General features: G+C 39.8%; 1 long non-coding RNA gene across 1 annotated transcript in view; it reads left to right on the top strand.

Annotated features, from left to right (window-relative positions):
• Positions 1 to 266: 266 nt before the first annotated feature.
• Positions 267 to 20,321, top strand: part of LOC109562716 (uncharacterized) — a 37,084-nt gene continuing 17,029 nt past the window's right edge. The window contains exons 1-2 of the long non-coding RNA XR_002181197.2: positions 267 to 472; positions 19,104 to 19,179. This is a non-coding gene — a long non-coding RNA (uncharacterized lncRNA). The remainder of the gene's footprint in view (positions 473 to 19,103; positions 19,180 to 20,321) is intronic.

The following is a 20,321-nucleotide window of genomic DNA, read 5'->3' as shown; positions in this document are numbered from 1 at the left end:
ACAAGTTGGAGTCTGAGCAACAATAATCTCTGCCAGGGGCATGGTGAGCTCATTAGAGTTATAAATTCAAGCTTTTTTTTCACCATAGGAAGTTTTCCTTTTTATATATGATTTTTAAAAACTTTTATTAGTGTATCAATTTCATATAAAATTTGCACATGCTTAGTGGTAAAGAGTTCAGTGATTTTTGGCTTCAGAACATTTTCATCATCCCCAAAAGTCCCTTTGTCCTCACTTGCAGTTAATCCCTTCTCCCTCCCACTTGCCAAGTCCTAGCAAAGCCTGAGCTAGGAACATACTCGCGCCAGTCCTGACCTCATCACTTCCACCACCAATGCTACTGGACAAGGGTGTTGCCATCCCTCCAAGTGGAGCGAACTCCCTTCCCCCGGAGCACAGCCTGCCCCCTGCCTACTAAGCTGGAGGGGCTCCAGGCAAGAATGCTTCAGACTCCCACTGTTCCTACTTACAGGTCAGCTCTTTTTTTAAGCACAAATGTTTCACAGATTATTGTTTAATGCTGTTGGGGGGAAAGGGTTTGTTGACCTCCTCACTCAGCCTTTAGCCAGAAGGCTCCCTTTTATATTGGTTTTTCTGGATGATATCAATGGCCAGCTGATTGGAACTTTGTAATCTATTGCTGTCTCTTTTTATGTTACCATCTTCATCTGTTTCCTTTGCTCTGCACCACCTTCAAGATGGGCTGTAGTTAGCTATTGCAACACTAGATTTATTTACATTAATGTCATTTCCTTGCTGTCGACCTTTTTATATCAGCCTGGTATCTCAGTTCTGTTTTTATTGGGTTTTTTCATAATTTTGTGAAGTTACTTTCTTCTGTGTTTTTGAAAATAGATATGTTTTTAAAATTTTTACTTGATTTTATAATATTAATAATTTTTCTCTGTATTTTTATAGCAAGAATATTCTTTGGTTTGCAAATGCCCCATGTTATATAACTTTCCAAAGTACTCAATTGAACAAAGAAGAATAGGTTCCAGTCTGACATTTGACCGCTGAGAGGACCCATATTCTCTTGTCATCTACCAATGCACCATCAGAATTCCCTTTTGGGAAATATGCTAGAGGCCAACCAGATGCACACATCCCTAGCATTTAAGTTTTTAATGTCTAGAAGACATTTATCCTATTCAATATTACTTTATTGAGGTGTGACTATTTTTGTTCCCATTACCTGGTTTTCTAACTATAGTGTACGTATTACTGAAACTTTGAATCAGCATATAACTCATGCTTTGTTGGAAGTAGAACATCCAGTCCCCCAAGTGGATGCCTTCCTCTTTCTGCCCCCACCTACTCAGGTCTTAACCCGACAGAGTATAATTTTGATGGGCCCTTGAGCTCATGCTGCTGCTAAGTAGCTTCAGTCATGTCTGACTCTGTGCGACCCCATAGACGGCAGCCTACCAGGCTCCCCCGTCCCTGGGATTCTCCAGGCAAGAACACTGGAGTGGGTTGCCATTTCCTTCTCCAATGCATGAAAGTGAAAAGTGAAAGTGGAGTCGCTCAATCGTGTCCAACTCCTAGCGACCCCATGGACTGCAGCCCACCAGGCTCCTCCGTCCATGGGATTTTCCAGACAAGAGTACTGGAGTGGGTGGCCACTGCCTTCTCCGCCTTGAGCTCAGGTTCAAATACCGGTTGTTGTAAGTTTCCCTAGGAATGAAACACTGAAGAATCCTCCAGGAAGAATTCTTTTAGGGAGGAAGATTCTCCTCAGGAACTAGGTCTCTAATACAATGGTTATTTTTTACGTCTGCGTTGCTATCTTTCAGAGACCTTTATATATGAGCTCACCGGCCATGATTTCTCAGTATGACTCATCTACATTACGGTTAGAACTAATTCCTCATGGTGATTTAAAAACATCCTTGATATCATTGATGATTTAGTTTCTACTGCTATTTTATTTTCTTATCACATTGCTATTTTAAAGTTGAAGTGGAAACTTAGCAACCTGCTAGCATGTAATAAAAGTTTCCAAATACTGGCTAAACTAATGAAATGTTCTCTTGTCCAGGGGAGATTTTTTTCTATGACCCTTAATATTTTTAGCTTAAGTTCCTTAAAAATTTGCATTTTCTGCTCTACTTTGTATACAAAGAAGTATCTTGGAGGAGTGTGTACTAGAGCAGCAAATCTCATATTTTAATATACAAGGCATCTAAAACTTTGTGTGCACAGATCCCCTGGGGGTGCTGTTAAAATGCAGACTCTGCAATTCTCACAAGCTCCCTGGTGATGTAGACACTGCTGTTAAGAGCAGTAAGGTGCTGGGAGGGCTGACCTGATTTGGAGTCAGCTTGGATTTGGGTTACCATTCAGGAAGATACAAACGGAAAATCCTGAAATATCTCCATTTCCAGACTCACTGAGGGCCCAGTGTTCTATAACCTAGTGTTCTATGACCTCTCCCCCCAAAGCAGAGACTGTCACCAAGTGATTACTCTGTCAATAATGTGTGCCATTTCACATTCAAATACTCATGGCCTTTTTTTTTTTTTTAATCTGGGAGGGGATTGTTAGAGGATAAATGTGACAGCCACAGATTAGACTTATCATTTCCATGACACCAATCATATGTTATTTATTTATTTAAAATGTCTAAGAGTTTGAGTTTGTTGTGTAGCAAGTGATGTTACAAAAATTCAGACTGTCCTTTGAGGAGCAAGAGATTACGTAGCTTCACAAAAGGATTTCTGAAAAGAATGTAATCTTCCTAGGAAAATAGCCAAGGTTGTGTCTGGAGCTATGGTTTAGAAAGTTGGCTTTGCTCTAGAAGAACTGTGTTGTGGCTGTTTTAACATTCCATAAAAGTAAATACCCTTTTGATCTGGAAGATTTGACAGTCAATAAAAATAAATGCCCTTGTCAATTTGGATGATACGTTATAGAAGTCCCCTCAAAACAGATTCCATTGTAGTGTTCTGTTTGCCAAAGGTCCGTCTAGTCAAGGCTATGGTTTTTCCAGCGGTCATGTATGGATGTGAGAGTTGGACTGTGAAGAAAGCTGAGCGCCGAAGAATTGATGCTTTTAAACTGTGGTGTTGGAGAAGACTCTTGAGAGTCCCTTGGACTGCAAGGAGATCCAACCAGTCCATTCTAAAGGAGATCAGCCCTGGATGTTCTTTGAAAGGAATGATGCTAAAGCTGAAACGCCGGTACTTTGGCCATCTCATGGAAAGGGTTGACTCATTGGAAAAGACTCTGATGCTGGGAGGGACTGGGGGCAGGAGGAGAAGGGGACGACAGAGGATGAGATGGTTGGATGGCATCACCGACTCGATGGACGTGAGTTTGAGTGAACTCCGGAGTGAGTGATAGACAGGGAGGCCTAGCGTGCTGCGATTCATGGGGTCGCAAAGAGTCAGACTCAACTGAGCGACTGAACTGAACTGATGGTGTCGGACTTAAGTCAGAGTTAATTTTCAGGGTAAGACTGCTTTGATCCCCCTGCCTACTTGTCATCCACTATTTCCTAGACATCTCCTCCAGCACAATTACTTCCTTATTCTAGTATTTTCTTTAGAGAATCTTCTTCATGACTGACAGTTTCAGTGTATGGGTTATATATACATTTTTTACCAGTAGGTCCTTCTTGGTTATCTGTTTTAAATATAGCAGAGTGTGCATTTCAATCCCAAAGCCCAATTTATTGGTTATGTTGTGGCTGAGCATTACAAGGCTGAGAATTCCATACAAGTTGTATGGAAATGCCTAAATGGATTTGGCTCCTTAGCATCATGTTTTTAAGGTTCATCCACATTGTAGCATGGATCAGTATTTCATTCTTTTTTTATGGATAAGTAACTCCTTTGTTAATTGATGATACCATATTTATTTTATTTTTTAACTTTACAATATTGTATTGGTTTTGCCACATATCATAATGAATCCGCCACAGGTATACATGTGTTCCCCATCCTGAACCATCCTCCCTCCTCCCTCCCCATACCATCCCTCTGGGTCATCCCAGGGCACCAGCCCCAAGCATCCAGTATCGTGCATCGAATCTGGACTGGCGACTCGTTTCATATATGATATTATACAAGTTTCAATGCCATTCTCCCAAATCATCCCACCCTCTCCCTCTCCCACAGAGTCCAAAAGACTGTTCTATACATCAGTGTCTCTTTTGCTATCTTGTATACAGGGTTATTGTTACCATCTTTCTAAATTCCATATATATGCGTTAGTATACTGTATTGGTGTTTTTCTTTCTGGCTTACTCTGTATAATAGGCTCCAGTTTCATCCACCTCATTAGAACTGATTCAAATGTATTCTTTTTAATGGCTGAGTAATACTCCATTGTGTATATGTACCACAGCTTTCTTATCCATTCATCTGCTGATGGACATCTAGGTTGCTTCCATGTCCTGGCTATTATAAACAGTGCTGCGATGAACATTGGGGTACACGTGTCTCTTTCAATTCTGGTTTCCTCAGTGTGGATGATACCACATTTTGTTTATCCATTCATCCATTCATCTGTTGATGGACATTTGTATTGTTCCCACTTTTTGTCCACTATGGACAATGTTGCTATGAGCATTTACTTATGAATTTGTGTGTGGACGTGTGTTTGTTTTCAGTTCTCTTAGCTAGGTACCTGGTCGTCAAATTGCTCTATCACATGAGAACTCTATATTTGATATTTTTGAGAAACTGCTAGAGTCTTTTCCAAAGGAGCTACATCATTTTACTGTCTCATTGCAGTTGGCCTTTCCTTTCCTTTTTCATTTAGTTATTCTTCTATAGTGGGCATATATTACTTTAATAATTAGGAAACAAGATGGACTTTTAAAAATTTGTAAACCCCAATCTGTAGGTCCCAGGCCTGTTGCAACGGGCTTTTAATCCATTTGGGTGCCAGTTTTGTCTTTAAACTGAGCAAAGACCCACTTATGCTGTATATAGAAGCTATTGTGATCAAAAGGAAACAGATTCTTTGTTGGAGGAAAGAATCTGCACCAAATCAGCTTATCCAAAATTACAGACCTGTTGCAAAGAGGTGTGAGCTAAATGTTCTTCACAGGATTCCCTGTGTGAGTTGTTAAGGTCCTATCCTAAGTGTTCTCTGTTACACCTACCTGTGAAAGTGCACTGAAACCACCTCTGCTGATCAGGAAACTCAGGATAGGGAAGGGGAGAAGAGGGATGGGAATAACTGTGAGTGGAAAAAATCCATTTCAGTACATTTGGGATAGGTTGCTTTGTCTATACAACCATCTATCTATATACGTCTGTCTGTATACCCGTGTTTATGTCTGTAACTATATCTGTTGAAGTTGGCTATCAGAATTTGACTCATTCAAAGTATGGAAGTGATTTGCTTAAATAAATACTATAACCTATATGTAAAAGTATGTTTCTGAGTAGTATGGGAGAACCTAAACCAATGTAAGCATCGATTTCTTGTCTGTCACAATCATCATGTGTGAGAAACTGGTGGAGCTCAATTTATGTAACTTTAAGGGCTCGGTAACAGTTCTGTGCTGAGCTATACTGGAGCCTGAGGGTAAAAAGAAAAATCAGTAATATTGATCCTGACTTTGTTGAAGGTTTGATGTTTTGTTCATCATGGATTTTGTTTGCATTAACTTTGATTTTTAAAAATATTGCACTATACTAACGCATATATATGGAATTTAGAAAGATGGTAACAATAACCCTGTGTATGTGACAGCAAAAGAGACACCGATGTATAGATCAGTCTTATGGACTCTGTGGGAGAGGGAGAGGGTGGGGAGATTTGGGAGAATAGCATTGAAACATGTATAATATCATGTATGAAACGAGTCGCCAGTCCAGGTTCGATGCACAGTACTGGATGCTTGGGGCTGGTGCACTGGGACGACCCAGAGAGAGGGTAGGGGAGGGAGGAGGGAGGAGGGTTCAGGATGGGGAACGCGGGTATACCTGTGGTGGATTCATTTCGATATTTGGCAAAACTAATACAATATTGTAAAGTTTAAAAATAAAATAAAATTTAAAAAAAAAAGAAAAAAAATATTGCACTAAATATTATGTATCTTAATAACTAAGATTTTTGGTATTCTCTTAAATTGTGTGCCCAAGGGGCACTAAGGCTTCACCTTAGTCTCAGCTCTGACACTGACTCTATTTAGAATTCTTTAGGTAAAGAAACTAGAAAACTGAGTGGCGATTTATTCATTGAGAAACCAAGACGTAGATTAGATTATTTGCTGTAGTCATACAGTGACCTAACTGGGGATCAGAAGAATTTCTCCTCACTCCTAGTCTTGTATCAAATCATAGGTGATACTCCCTTGTTATATATTTACTGAAGTCTGATCCCTTCACCTCAATTCCAATTTCACATGTTCGATTAGAAAAATGAAAAATTTCTAACTTTTTCAATATTGCCTCTCCAATTTTTTAATACTCACAAAAGCAGTACAAATTTCCCAATCACTAACAATTTAATCCTCATTCCCGACCTTTTAGAATTTTCTGTACAGGAGAAGCACTCTGTTTTAAAACCAAGAAAGAAATTAATACTACCCTGGAGTGGAATTTGGATTTTTTTTCTGCATAATTCCTTCATTCCTCTCAGAGAGATTAGGGACCAAAATCTCTGAATCTTTCTTTTTAGCCTACTTCTAAAAGCTTTTCAGTTTAAAAGTAAGATAGAAGGGCCAGAGGGTTATGGAAATTTAGTGCATCGAAATGTTTGTCAAACCCATTGGAAAAACAAACAGCACATCCTGGAGCTATTATTGGCACAGCAAATAATGAGTGACATTCAGAGTTTATGCTGTTTGCTCTCTGATACTGCTGGAACGAGTGTACGTCACACACGGGAGTTACCAAGTGGTGACTCTTTCTGGGCTGACCAATAATTATTTGTTCTTCAGTTTATTATCACAATGAAATAAAATCTTTATTTTTTGTAGTTCAAATCACTGGGGAAGAAAGAAACAGACCCATGAAAAGAGGGCATCATTTTAGCCCAGCATTTTCCAAAGTTATCCCTTGAGGGTAGTTATAAAAATGGTTTCTTGAAAAAAAGAATTGGAAAACACTGCATACTAAGTGCCAGTCTTGGAAATGTACATCCTCATTAACATAGGGAGGCTCTGAGAAATCCTTCAAGGGGAAACAAAAATCTATAGCATTTTGTTTAACTCAATTTTGCCCAATTTTTGTTATAGAAACTTTTTTGTGAAACAAATGCCCCCAAACTTAAAGTCTGAAAACAATAATCATTTCCTTATTTTTCATAGTTTCTATGAGTCAGGAATTTTAGAAGGACTCAGCTGGGTGGTTGTGGCTTGGAATCTTTCATGTGGTCCAGACAGGTGGTGACTGGTGCTAGAACAGCAGGTAGGAGCAGATGGGAATCTCTCTTCATATCTCATTAGGGCTTCTCCTTGTGATCTTTCCATTTAGGCTCCATTGTACTTCCCAACAGCATGGCGTCCTCAGGGCAGTAGGATTGTTCCATGGAAACTCAGAGTTCCAAAAACGTATTTCAACTCATAAGGTGAAAGCCACCGTGATATAACCTTGACTATAACCTTAGAAATTATGCAGCATTACTTTCACTGTTTTCTGTTAATTACAGGTGAGTTACAAGACCACAAGAATAAGGGAATTCAATTCCACATCTTTCTGAGAAAGTGGCAAAGTTCCATAAGAGCCTGTAGACAGGAGATACTCTTGCTACTGTATTTGGAAAATACAGAACCCTGTTTTTCCTATGGTATCTATTCAATGTTGGTTCCATGAAACATACTTTGTGAATTTGCTTTAAGCAGTAATCACCGGAGCTGTTTCTGGTAGAAGCAGAAGTAGAAAGACAGATTGACTGGTCAGAAACATCTGTCTTCACAAGTTCTGGAGATACCCAGATATACAAGTCACAAAAGAATTACTTGGCATGACTGTACTAAAAGATACCATTATTTAAAATCCTGTATGGATGTACCCACTTAGGTATTTAGATTTCATGACTCAGAAAAAGTTAATACTCTAGCCTTCTTCATTGAGGCCAGTGACTGAATCAGGTTGTATGCAATCTCTTTGCACTTAGATTTTAGACTGCAGTAGGTTCACAAGTGATCTACTATAATCCATAATGGCCCTGGAAAATATTCTGCAAGTAAAGTGGGTCTTTAACAAATTGAATGTCTTTGAGAAAAATACCAATAAGCCACTGGTGTTTTAGAGAGACATACCAATAAGCTACTGGTGTTTCTTGAACCTCCTAACCCTTAAATTCTTGTCCTAGGATCTACTTATGGGGCAACCTAAACTATGACATACCATTGTTAGGAGTGGAAAAGTATTGATACTTAAATATTTGAAATATTGTATATGGAATTGCATCAATACCAATAGCACAGAGAAAATCAGTTGAATTTTGCAAACAGAGTGGGGAGAAAGATTATGAAATGCATTGTTAGAGAAATGGAAGGACCTTGTTGGATTTAAAAGCAGTAATTTACTCAAGAGAGCTAGCTTGAGAACAGTATCCCCCAGCTGGAGGTGACTCCCAAAACATCAGGTACTAGATTTTCAACATTTGAAAGTTGGGGCCTTAGATAAAATCTTAGTCATCACACTAAAACCATCTCCTCAGAAATGGAGGGCTTGGTGATATGTCTCTCAAAACTTGGCTACCCTGCTTCATAAATATTTTTTCCCATCTCAGATGTTCTTCATCAGTTAGTTCAGTCACTCAGTAGTATCCGACTCTTTGTGATCCCATGAATCACAGCATGCCAGGCCTCCCTACCATCACCATCTCCCGGAGTTCACTCAAACCCATGTCCATCAAGTTGGTGATGCCATCCAGCCATCTCATCCTCTGTCATCCCCTTCTCCTCCTGCCCCCAATCTCTCCCAGCATCACAGTCTTTTCCAATGAGTCAACCCTTTGCATGAGGTGGCCAAAGTACTGGAGTTTCAGCTTCAGCATCAGTCCCACCAATGAACATCCAGGACTGATCTTCTTTAGGATGGACTGGTTGGATCTCCTTGCAGTCCAAGGGACTCTCAAGAGCCTTCTCCAACACCACAGTTCAAAAGCATCAATTCTTCAGTGCTCAGCTTTCTTCACAGTCCAACTCTTACAGCCATACATGACCATTGGAAAAACCATATCCTTGACTAGATGGACCTTTGTAGGTAAAGTAAAGTCTCTGCTTTTCAATATGCTACCTATGTTGGTCATAACTTTCCTTCCAAGGAGTAAGCGTCTTTTAATTTCATGGCTGCAGTCATCATCTGCAGTGATTTTGGAGCCCCAAAAAATAAAGTCTGACACTGTTTCCACTGTTTCCCCATCTATTTCCCATGAAGTGATGGGACCAGATGCCATGATCTTAGTTTTCTGAATGTTAAGCTTTAAGCCAACTTTTCACTCTTCTCTTTCACTTTCATCAAGAGGCTTTTTAGTTCCTCTTCACTTTCTGCCATAAGGGTGGTGTCATCTGCATATCTGAGGTTATTGATACTTCTCTCAGCAATCTTGATTCCAGCTTGTGCTTCTTCCATCCCAGCATTTCATACAAGCTTGTTTTCAGGCTAATCCTAGTCTAAGGAAGAGCCACACATTCTAAAAATAATGAACAGGCTTCCACTTAATATCTCACTCATGTGAATTATAGGCTTAAACGAGAAAAGGGCACTCTTTTAGGAATAAATACTCCAGAATGATAACAATGTTTGACTGTAAAGCAAGAGCTGTTAAATCTTAATTGACTTTAAGTCAAAGTACTTAAAATTCATTCCCACACTTAGTGATGAATTTTTACTAATTTTATCCAGAGTCCTCTGGGCCCAAAGGTACTATTTGAAAGTCATCTGACAAGAGTTAAGAGTATATCAGATCAGATCAGTCGCTCAGTCGTGTCCAACTCTTTGTGACCCCATGAATCGCAGCACGCCACGCCTCCCTATCCATCACCAACTCCTGGAGTTCACTCAGACTCATGTCCATCGAGTCAGGGATGCCATCCAGCCATCTCATCCTCTGTCGTCCCCTTCTCCTCCTGCCCCCAATCCCTCCCAGCATCAGAGTCTTTTCCAATGAGTCAACTCTTCGCATGAGGTGGCCAAAGTACTGGAGTTTCAGCTTTAGCATCATTCCCTCCAAAGAAATCCCAGGGCTGATCTCCTTCAGAATGGACTGGTTGGATCTCCTTGCAGTCCAAGGGACTCTCAAGAGTCTTCTCCAACACCACAGTTCAAAAGCATCAATTCTTTGGCGCTCAGCCTTCTTCACAGTCAAACTCTCACATCCATACATGACCACAGGAAAAACTATAGCCTTGACTAGACAGACCTTTGTTGGCAAAGTAATGTCTCTGCTTTTGAATATGCTATCTAGGTTGGTCATAACTTTCCTTCCAAGGAGTAACGTCTTTTAATTTCATGGCTGCAGTCACCATCTGCAGTGATTTTGGAGCCCCCAAAAATAAAGTCTGACACTGTTTCCACTGTTTCCCCATCTATTTCCCATCAAGTGATGGGACCAGATGCCATGATCTTAGTTTTCTGAATGTTGAGCTTTAAGCCAACTTTTTCACTCTCCACTTTCACTTTCATCAAGAGGCTTTTTAGTTCCTCTTCACTTTCTGCCATAAGGGTGGTGTCATCTGCGTATCTGAGGTTATTGATATTTCTCCCAGGAATCTTGATTCCAGCTTGTGTTTCTTCCAGTCCAGCGTTTCTCATGATGTACTCTGCATATAAGTTAAATAAACAGGGTGACAATATACAGCCTTGACATATTCCTTTTCCTATTTGGAACCAGTCTGTTGTTCCATGTCCAGTTCTAACTGTTGCTTTCTGACCTGCATACAGATTTCTCAAGAGGCAGATCAGGTGTTCTGGTATTCCCATCTCTTGAAGAATTTTCCACAGTTTATTGTGATCCACACAGTCAAAGGCTTTGGCATAGTCAATAAAGCAGAAATAAATGCTTTTCTGGAACTCTCTTGCTTTTTCCATGATCCAGCGGACGTTGGCAATTTGATCTCTGGTTCCTCTGCCTTTTCTAAAACCAGCTTGAACATCAGGAAGTTCACAGTTCACATATTGCTGAAGCCTGGCTTGGAGAATTTTGAGCATTACTTTACTAGCGTGTGAGATGAGTACAATTGTGCAGGAGTTTGAGCATTCTTTGGCATTGCCTTTCTTTGGGATTGGAATGAAAACTGACCTTTTCCAGTCCTGTGGCCACTGCTGAGTTTTCCAAATTTGCTGGCATATTGAGTGCAGCACTTTCACAGCATCATCTTTCAGGATTTAGAATAGCTCAACTGGAATTCCATCACCTCCACTAGCTTTGTATGACATACACAATAACTTGATTTTTTTCTTTGTTTTTATTTAAAAGTAACTGATCTATGTAGGGATAAAACCATTGATTTTGCTGAAATTGTGATTAACAAATTACTAGGTATGAGTTTGAGAAGAAAATAATATGGAATAAAAACTATTATATTGAACCTGTCATTATTTTTAAAGAGTCTCAGAATTGCTAAGATGTTCCATAATGAAAATATTTTGTCTTTATATAAATAACCACTTCAGTATTCTTGCCTTGAGAACCCCATGAACAATATGAAAAGGCAAAAAGATAGGACACTGGAAGATGAACTCCCCAGGTTGGTAGGTGCCCAATATGCTACTGGAGATCAGTGGAGAAATAAGTCCAGAAAGAAGGAAGGGATGGAGCCAAAGCAAAAACAACACCCAGTTGTGGATGTGACTGGTGATAGAAACAAAGTTACAGGCTGTAAAGAGCAATATTGCATAGGAACCTGGAATGTTAGGTCCATGAATCAAGGCAAATTGGAAGTAGTCAAACAGGAGATGGCAAGAGTGAATGTCGACATTCTAGGAATCAGCAAACTAAAATGGACTGGAATGGGTGAATTTAACTCAGATGACCATTATATCTACTACTTAGAAATGGAGTAGCCCTCATAGTAAGCAAAAGAGTCCAAAATGCAGTACTTGGATGCAATCTCAAAAACAGAATGATGTCTTTTCATTTCCAAGGCAAACCATTCAATATCACAGTAACTCAAGTCTATGTCCCAACCAGTAATGCTGAAGAAGCTGAAGTTGAACGGTTCTATGAAGACCTACAAGACCTTCTAGAAGTAACACCCAAAAAAGATACCCTTTTCATTATAGGGGACTGGATGGAAAAGTAGGAAGTCAAGAGATACCTGGAGTAACAGCAAATTTGGCCTTGGAGTACAGAATGAAGCAGGTCTAAGGCTAACAGAGCTTTGCCAAGAGAATGCACTGCTCATAGCAAACACCCTCTTTCAACAACACAGAAGACTCTACACATGGACATCACCAGATAGTCAATACTGAAATCAGATTGATTATATTCTTTGCAGCCAAAGATAGAGAAGCGCTCTACAGTCAGCAAAAACAAGACCGGAGGCTGACTGTGGTTCAGCTCATGAACTCCTTATTGCCAAATTCAGACTCATATTCAAGAAAGTAGGGAAAACCACTAGACCATTCAGGTGCGACCTAAATCAAATCCCTTATGTGTCTAACTCTTTGTGACCCCGTGGACTGTGGCACAACAGGCTTCCCTGTCCATCACCAACTCCTGGAGCTTGCTCAAACTCATGTTCTTTGAGTCAGTGATGCCATCCAACCATCTCATCCTCTCAACCATCTCATCCCCTTCTCCTACCTTCAATCTTCCCCCAGCATCAGGGTCTTTTCAAATGAGTCAGTTCTTCGCATCAGGTGGCCAAAGTATTGGAGTTTCAGCTTCAGCATCAGTCCTTCCAATGAAAATTCAGGACTGATTTCCTTTAGGGTGGGCTGGTTGGATCTCCTTGCAGTCCAAGGGACTCTCAAGAGTCTTCTCCAATACCACAGTTCAAAAGTATCAATTTTTCAGCACTCAGCTTTCTTTATGGTCCTCTCAGGCACTCTATTTTTTTGGCCCTGTTCTTTGAGTTTTGGGACAGTGAATAGGAGCAAATAGCAACTCATCTAAGAAATATTGGGATATACTATCCACCACAAGTAGGTTTGGTTCTGGCTGAAAAGAGTAAAAAAATTAGGGAAATCATCTCTAAATTTGTTTCTGTGAGTCAGTGGCTCCTGCAGACTTTAGGGTACGCATCTCAGTAGACTTGCCAGGTTTCCCACATCCTTGCTATTATTAATAGTATCCTGTTTCACGCTCCCAGACAAAGGGTCACATGTAAAAGTGGTCACACCCCCAGATCAGGACACACTGTAACTAACTCTCACCCGCGGTGCATTGGAAATGAAGTTTCTTTTTGTTCCAGTCTATCATTTCACTTTTGTCCCTGCCTTTTCTTTCTCCACTCTTCCTGCCAGCACATTTACAACACTTTTATTCACATGGCTAGAATTGTTCTACTCTGGCACTCACTCTCCCAATCTCATTATTCTCTGTGACTTTTTATCACCCCATTCCTGCTTTTCCTTTCCCAGCTTGCTCTAACAGAAAGATAACTAAAGTCTCGACTAGGGGACTCATAACCTGGGGTCTCTGGATAGAATTGAAGGGGTTTTGAACTTCAATAGGGGAAAAAATCATTTATTTTCATTTCTACCCTACAATTCATTCATTTAGCATCTCCTTCTACTATGACTCTAGGCAACTGATCATATATTAGCAAAATGTGTGATTTGATCACCAACAGAAATCATATTTTCATTTCACATTAAAATCATTGAATAATCTCAAAATATAGTTTATGTCTGTCACTACTTCAAAACTGTGTTAGTTACTGTACCAGGTGGCTAAATCATATTACATACACTATTAATAAACAGGCAAATATGTTAGATCACAAACTTCTTCACATTTTGATTACTGTATTTCAATATAATTGGTTTCCTTTGCAATCCTACATATTATAATTTATTCATTTGCAAACATTATTCAGGCACAGGCTCATATAGGCTGTCAGAGGTGTACATGGCAAAAAAAAGGGCTAAATGCTTCTGTGAACAAATAGACAGGGCTGAGAATCCATGCATGATTCTTTGGTGTCTGAGGAAAGCCCCAGTTATTATTTCAAATAAAAATATAATAGATCAAAACAAAATTAATTTGGTGATCTTTAATTAGAACCCCATTGTGCATAACACTTTTGGTGCTGATGGTGAACAGGAAATGTCTGGTAGTGTTGGTTATTTGTAAAAAGCTAAGAGCTGCCATCCAGGTGAGTAGGCAGCCACTGGGAATCCTCCCAGGGAAAATGTGGAGCTTTAGGTATAATGCTCCAGCTCCCAGTCTTTAGCCTATTGAATCTGGGATAGGAGTAGAAATCAAGTTGAGGCTCTCGGTCAATATTATTTCATATAATTCAGTTTTAACTCAGCCTCTCAAAACTTTTAGATTCTACTGGTAGAAAATTTCTGTTGCCTGGGATGACAAGCTTCTAGCCTAGAAAGACTGATTTCTCTGTTCCTTTTTTACATCAAACAACAGTCACTCCTGTTATGTGTGGAAAAATGAAAACAGGTGTGAACTGGTAAGACAGTAAGGACGCCATTATGGAGAATGTGTTTAAGATGGTCCAGATTCTAGGGGTTTGGTGAATCCTGTTCAGCTCAGATAAAAGTAATAGAGTGACATATCCAACTGATAATATCCTCCAGCTATTTATTTCAAATGAATAACCTTTTAATAAAAAAAGAATACTTACATCCAAGTATCTAATTTAGAATTCTTAGTTTTCACCAACTGGCTTTATGAAAGCCAACCAGTAACTCTTACCTCCAACACTAGTACAAAGCTCTGGTGTGGATTGAAGGACAGACCAGACTTAGGTTTTGTTTGCATTTTCCCATCATTTTGTAATTAAAAGTTTAAAATATGTTTAAAAATTAAAGGAATTGTATAGTTAACATCTATATTTGCCACCTTGGCTCTATAGTTGGGTGATAGCATATTTACTTTACCACAGTTCTATCAATCCATTCCTCTATCTGCGCATCAATCCATCTTCATTTTCTTTGAGTTCTTTTTCAAAGTTATGGACATCTGGTATACTTCACTCCTAAATACTTCAACATGTATATCATTACAATTCCTTTTTATTTTTGAGGTAAAATGTATATACAATTGGAGAAGGCAATGGCACCCCACTCCAGTACTCTTGCCTGGAAAATCCCACAGACAGAGGAGCCTGGTAGGCTGCAGTCCTTGGGGTCGCTAAGAGTCAGACACAACTGAGCTACTTCACTTTCACTTTTCACTTTCATGCATTGGAGAAGGAAATGGCAACCCACTCCAGTGTTCTTGCCTGGAGAATCCCAGGGACGGGGGAGCCTGGTGGGCTGCCGTCTATGGGGTCACACAGAGTCGGACATGACTGAAGCAACTTAGCAGCAGCAGTATATATAATGAAACACACATATTGTAAGTGTACCATTTATGGAGTTTTGACAAATGCAGACACCTGTGTTACCCATCCCATCCAGATGCAAACATTCCCACCATCTCAGAAAGTTGCCCCATGCCACCTTCCCATTCAGTCCCTACACCACCATCCCCCAGAGGTAATCACTCATCTGGATTTTTCCACTATAAATTGGCCTCACTTTGTTCATAAATAACATTTTTTAAGCTACAAATCAATACATATTTATTTAAGGGCATTTTAACATATTTATAGAAATACTGGAGATTATAAAAAGTATAAAACATTTTGTAGTCATTTTCATTTAAGCATTTTCTCAATTAATTAAAAACTCTTCAGGAAAATAACTTTTAATGGCTACATCATCATTGGCTGTTTGAATGAGCTCCATGATAATCCTATCATGGTAATACAGTTATCTCCCCTGTTGTCAGGAGGAAAGTGTGGCAGGTTCAGTAAGCAGGCCTGAAGGAAGATGAGTTGATTGAACAGAGACATACCGAGTAGTTTTAATTGCTCACCTCATGTTTTTCTTCCTCCTTTGCTGAGCTGTTTATATCTCAGCTGTTGGCCTCTGTGTTGATTTCTCTTACTCCCTAGTATTCTTAGTAAAAATCTTCTGATCATGCCCTATTCTGAAGGGATTCAGAAGCATTTCTAATGAAGGCTCACTTGGTTTTAATCCACCCAGGAGCTGACTGAGACAAGCAGCAGTGACCGTGGGCTTAGGGGAGACAAGGTCCTGCTCCATGCAGGGGCCCTTTTTAGCAGATTGACAGCAGTGGATCTAAGTTGGTCTGGGGACCACAGATGTGGGCATGATGGCACTCATACAAGCAGTTTCAAGGTAATGCATCAAAAGTTGCCCTGCCACTTCCCCACTAATTAATTGACAATATATTTTTAAAATAAAACTTTTCTTGTTCCTGTTATATGCAAGCCACTGTTTTACATGTTATATCTGCATTATATTAATCCCTAGAACATCTCTATGAGGTTCAGTTCAGTACAGTCGCTCGGTAATGTCCGACTCTTTGTAACCCCATGGACTGCAGCACGCCAGGCCTCCCTGTCCATCAGCAACTCCTGGAGTTTACTCAAACTCATGTCCATTGCATCAGTGATGCCATGCAACCATCTCATCCTCTGTCATCCCCTTCTCCTCCCATCTTCGATCCTCCCCAGCATCAGGGTCTTTTTCAATGAGTCGGTTCTTTGCATCAAGTGGCCAAAGTATTGGAGTTTCAGCTTCAGCATCAGTCCTTCCAATGAACACCCAGGACTGATCTCCTTTAGAATGGACTGGTTGGATCTCCTTGCAGTCCAAGGGACTCTCAAGAGTCTTCTCCAATACCACAGTTCAAAAGCATCAACTCTTTGGCGCTCAGCTTTCTTTATAGTCCAAGGAAATACGATAGCTTTGACTAGACAGACCTTTGTTGGTAAAGTAATGTCTCTGCTTTTTAATATGCTGTTTAGATTGGTCATAACTTTTCTTCCAAGGAGCAAGCGTCTTTTAATTTCATGTCTACAGTCATAATCTGCAGTGATTTAGGAGCCCCAGAAAATAAAGTTTCTCACTGCTTCCATTGTTTCCCCATCTATTTGCCATGAAGTGATAGGTATTATTATTTTCCTCATTTTGCTGAGGAGGAAAGCCTAGACTTAGTGAGGTTAAGTAACTTGCCTAACTTCACACGTGTAGTAAGTAGTAGTTTGAACTGGAACCTAAACAAGGGGATTCAGATTCTGACTACCCTCTGCCTCATATCTATTCCTTACAGAAATAAAACATGAGGATGTTTCCTTCAGGATTTAATGTTTGGCTCTAAGCATGCCATCCATGATTTTTGTAGACTTGGCCTGGGTAGGCTCAGTTCACAACCAGGAGCACCAGGTTTCCAGATGGACCAGCGTCCAGAGCAGGGATCGAACGCTTTGTCTCTCAAGTGCCAGGTAGTTTGTATTTCAGGCCTTGCAGGCCATACAATCTGTCATAACTACTTAACTCTGCCTTTGTAGCTTCCCTAGATGGTACGTAAATAAACTAACATAGTCCTGTTTCAGTAACACTTTGTTTACACAATCAGATGGCGAATGCATTTGGCTGATGGGCCATAATTTGCTAACTCCTAGTCTTGAGAAGTGCTTAAAATACTATGGATAACAACTTCTTTGAGACTCAGATGAAAGTAATGGATTCCTTACCCATAAATGAGCCACATAAGCACATGCATAAAGGCTTTTGCATATTTTAATATATAGGTCAATATTTACAAGTGTGTGTGTGAAAGTTGCTCAGTCATGTCCAACTGTTTAATATACATATGTATATATTTAAATGGTATGATGTTTTTACCTATACTGATATGTTGCCTTGAAAATTTTTTCTTTTTCTGATTTGCAGAAAAATCAGAATACAAAATAATCTTTGCAAGTACTTTACCTTATAAATATTTTTCATGAGAAAATTAATTATATCCCCAACAAACTGAAGTAATTCCAATTTGTATATTGTATATTCAAAGCATAAAGCAAAGATTAAAGAGAAGGAAAGAGAAAACCAGGCATTTGTAAACAGTCACCCGACATCAAAATTGATCTTCACTAATCTTTTAGAGTAGAATTGTGGCCAAAGTAGTTTTAGTTTTCCACCTGCCTCTCTAACCACCTAATGCCCAGCTCTGATGAAGTTAATGGTAGCTCTCTGGCAGTAGGCAAGGACTCCTTCAGATATTTTAATAGAATCTGTGTAGTCAATATATATCAGATGCCAAAGGCAATCAGTGATTATGGCTTTCCGTCCAGAGTCACAAAATCAGATGTGTTGTCAAGCATCACAAATATACTTTCTGCACCGTATAAGAACTGTTTGGGAAACACATGTAGTGTCATGTTAAACACATCATTGTCTTTGCTGTGCTTAGTCACTCAATCATTTCTTTGCAACCCCGTGAACTGCAGCCCACTAGACTCTTCTGTCCGTGGGGACGCTCCAGGCAAGAATACTGCAGTGGATTGCCATGCCTTCCTCTAGGGGATCTTCCCAACCCAGGGATTGAACCCAGGTCTCCTGCATTGCAGGTGGATTCTTTACCAGCTGAGCTACCAGGGACACCCATGTCCCATTATATTTAGTGGTAAATCTTAAAAGAAATGCTATGTAAGACTCACTATATTTCATTTCTTTGTCAATTTCTAACTGAAGCTTGGTGTTGAGCAAAGAAAATAAGTGTAATGATCATGATGTCACTGTATGTTTTCCTTAATTTATCTCCATAGGAAACTATTCTTGGCTGAATAACATGGTGGTGACGATGGAAACTATACTTTAAGTGGCCACACCCAGGAGCATTCCATATCCCTTACACAACCATGTTCTTTGGTCACAATAAAGAAAATAATTTGAAATGAAAATATGTTTCCCCCAAAGATGAAATCAAGGCAACAGAAAAGAAGTTCAAGAAATAAAGATATATATTTGTGTCTGACTCATTGAGCCCTCCAAAGCTATCAAAAGAAAATTAGAGTGCATGGTTTATCAAAACAAAATCTTCTTTAGATATTTTTTGCAGCTATTTGAATAACTAGTGAACTGCAAGCTTTTGGTATGAAATCCTTCTTTTTAAATAGAGATATTATTGACATGTAATTTCTTTTTCAGCCTGCAAGGACTCTGTTAATGGATCCCAGATCACAGACAAAGCCATTGCAGCTTTAGTTAAAAAGCATGGAAACAGGTAAAATAATGATAAATATTTCATTTACATGTAGCTTCCATTTATGTATGTTTGTATTTCTTTATCTGATGTTCTTATCAAGCACTCATTGAGGTAGGCATTACCTACAGTTGTCTGTCAAGTAATCTGAGACTCAGAGACAGTTCAGTTCAGTTCAGTTTAGTCGCTCAGTCGTGTCTGACTCTTTGCAACCCCATGAATCGCAGCATGTCAGGCCTCCCTGTCCATCACCAACTCCCGAAGTTCAGTCAAACTCATGTCCATCGAGTCGGTGATGCTATCCAGCCATCTCATCCTCTGTCGTCCCCTTCTCCTCCTGCCCCCAATCCCTCCAAGCATCAGGGTCTTTTCCAATGAGTCAACTCTTCGCATGAGGTGGCCAAAGTATTGGAGTTTCAGCTTTCCTTCCAAAGAAATCCCAGGGCTGATCTCCTTCAGAATGGACTGGTTGGATCTCCTTGCAGTCCAAGAGACTCTCAAGAGTCTTCTCCAACACCACAGTTCAAAAGCATCAATTCTTCGGCGCTCAGCTTTCTTCACAGTCCAACTCTCACATCCATACATGACCACTGGAAAACCATAGCCTTGACTAGACAGATCTTTGTTGGCAAAGTAACATCTCTGCTTTTGAATATGCTGTCTAGGTTGGTCATAACTTTTCTTCCAAGGAGCAAGTATCTTTTAATTTCATGGCTGCAGTCACCATCTGCAGTGATTTTGGAGCCCCAAAAAATAAAGTCTGACAGTTTCCACTGTTTCCCCATCTATTTCCCATGAAGTGATGGGACCAGATGCCATGATCCCAACCCAGGGAATGAACCCAGCTCTCCTGCATTGCAGGCAGATTACTTACTGTCTGAGCCACCAGGGAAGTCCATTACCTAGCCCATGAACCCTAGTTACCTTATTTATAAAATATGGGTAATAATAATCATCAAGGAGAGCTGTTGTGAAAATTAAAAAATAGTATACATAAAACCCTTAGTGACTAGTACTTAGTGTGTGCTCAATAAATGCTACTTTATTTTATTCCAGGCTCCATTGATTATCCCCCACTCTGAATGCCTACAGCACACATTCCCAACTGTTTCTATAATTATAACCTTGTCTTCTTAACCAACTTTTAACACAAGAATACTTTA

Source organism: Bos indicus, chromosome 8, assembly GCF_029378745.1.
Source record: "Bos indicus isolate NIAB-ARS_2022 breed Sahiwal x Tharparkar chromosome 8, NIAB-ARS_B.indTharparkar_mat_pri_1.0, whole genome shotgun sequence".
In the NCBI taxonomy this organism is placed as follows: Eukaryota; Metazoa; Chordata; class Mammalia; order Artiodactyla; family Bovidae; genus Bos; species Bos indicus.
Note: the sequence above shows the minus strand (reverse complement) of the source record. Positions and strands in the feature narration are given on the sequence as shown.